Raw genomic sequence first — 2500 nt, 5'->3', positions numbered from 1 at the left:
TCTGGAACTGAAATCGGATGCGCGCACTGACACGCTCCCCTGTCTGGAAGTCTGACAAAAGTTGAAAAATTTTCTAAGTCCCCAAAAATTTTTTTTTTCAACTTTTTTTCAATTTTCCCCCTGTGGGATATATATTTTACCCACACTTTTGGAGCCCTCCTGGGATGCCCTCTAACATACTAGAACCTCATTTTGTGGAAGTTTTCACAAAATTGTGAAATTTTCCAAAAAGTCAGAAATTTTGCAAAAACGACTAAGTATCAAGGACTCATCGCGCGAATCGCTCTGGAACTGAAATCGGATGCGCGCACTGACATGCTCCCCTCTCTGGAAGTCTGACACATGTGTGAAAATTTTCTAAGTCCCCAAAAATTTTTTTTTTCAACTTTTTTTCAATTTTCCCCCTGTGGGATATATATTTTACCCACACTTTTGGAGCCCTCCTGGGATGCCCTCTAACATACTAGAACCTCATTTTGTGGAAGTTTTCACAAAATTGTGAAATTTTCAAAAAGTCAGAAATTTTGCCAAAAACGACTAAGTATCAAGGACTCATCGCGCGAATCGCTCTGGAACTGAAATCGGATGCGCGCACTGACACGCTCCCCTGTCTGGAAGTCTGACAAAAGTTGAAAAATTTTCTAAGTCCCCAAAAATTTTTTTTTTCAACTTTTTTTCAATTTTCCCCCTGTGGGATATATATTTTACCCACACTTTTGGAGCCCTCCTGGGATGCCCTCTAACATACTAGAACCTCATTTTGTGGAAGTTTTCACAAAATTGTGAAATTTTCCAAAAAGTCAGAAATTTTGCAAAAACGACTAAGTATCAAGGACTCATCGCGCGAATCGCTCTGGAACTGAAATCGGATGCGCGCACTGACATGCTCCCCTCTCTGGAAGTCTGACACATGTGTGAAAATTTTCTAAGTCCCCAAAAATTTTTTTTTTCAACTTTTTTTCAATTTTCCCCCTGTGGGATATATATTTTACCCACACTTTTGGAGCCCTCCTGGGATGCCCTCTAACATACTAGAACCTCATTTTGTGGAAGTTTTCACAAAATTGTGAAATTTTCAAAAAGTCAGAAATTTTGCCAAAAACGACTAAGTATCAAGGACTCATCGCGCGAATCGCTCTGGAACTGAAATCGGATGCGCGCACTGACACGCTCCCCTGTCTGGAAGTCTGACAAAAGTTGAAAAATTTTCTAAGTCCCCAAAAATTTTTTTTTTCAACTTTTTTTCAATTTTCCCCCTGTGGGATATATATTTTACCCACACTTTTGGAGCCCTCCTGGGATGCCCTCTAACATACTAGAACCTCATTTTGTGGAAGTTTTCACAAAATTGTGAAATTTTCCAAAAAGTCAGAAATTTTGCAAAAACGACTAAGTATCAAGGACTCATCGCGCGAATCGCTCTGGAACTGAAATCGGATGCGCGCACTGACATGCTCCCCTGTCTGGAAGTCTGACAAAAGTTGAAAAATTTTCTAAGTCCCCAAAAATTTTTTTTTTCAACTTTTTTTCAATTTTCCCCCTGTGGGATATATATTTTACCCACACTTTTGGAGCCCTCCTGGGATGCCCTCTAACATACTAGAACCTCATTTTGTGGAAGTTTTCACAAAATTGTGAAATTTTCCAAAAAGTCAGAAATTTTGCAAAAACGACTAAGTATCAAGGACTCATCGCGCGAATCGCTCTGGAACTGAAATCGGATGCGCGCACTGACATGCTCCCCTCTCTGGAAGTCTGACACATGTGTGAAAATTTTCTAAGTCCCCAAAAATTTTTTTTTTCAACTTTTTTTCAATTTTCCCCCTGTGGGATATATATTTTACCCACACTTTTGGAGCCCTCCTGGGATGCCCTCTAACATACTAGAACCTCATTTTGTGGAAGTTTTCACAAAATTGTGAAATTTTCAAAAAGTCAGAAATTTTGCCAAAAACGACTAAGTATCAAGGACTCATCGCGCGAATCGCTCTGGAACTGAAATCGGATGCGCGCACTGACACGCTCCCCTGTCTGGAAGTCTGACAAAAGTTGAAAAATTTTCTAAGTCCCCAAAAATTTTTTTTTTCAACTTTTTTTCAATTTTCCCCCTGTGGGATATATATTTTACCCACACTTTTGGAGCCCTCCTGGGATGCCCTCTAACATACTAGAACCTCATTTTGTGGAAGTTTTCACAAAATTGTGAAATTTTCCAAAAAGTCAGAAATTTTGCAAAAACGACTAAGTATCAAGGACTCATCGCGCGAATCGCTCTGGAACTGAAATCGGATGCGCGCACTGACATGCTCCCCTGTCTGGAAGTCTGACAAAAGTTGAAAAATTTTCTAAGTCCCCAAAAATTTTTTTTTTCAACTTTTTTTCAATTTTCCCCCTGTGGGATATATATTTTACCCACACTTTTGGAGCCCTCCTGGGATGCCCTCTAACATACTAGAACCTCATTTTGTGGAAGTTTTCACAAAATTGTGAAATTTTCCAA

Source organism: Phyllobates terribilis, unplaced genomic scaffold (genome assembly GCF_046119375.1).
Source record: "Phyllobates terribilis strain yellow unplaced genomic scaffold, ASM4611937v1 Scaffold_1115__1_contigs__length_409241, whole genome shotgun sequence".
Taxonomy (NCBI): domain Eukaryota; kingdom Metazoa; phylum Chordata; class Amphibia; order Anura; family Dendrobatidae; genus Phyllobates; species Phyllobates terribilis.
Note: the sequence above shows the minus strand (reverse complement) of the source record.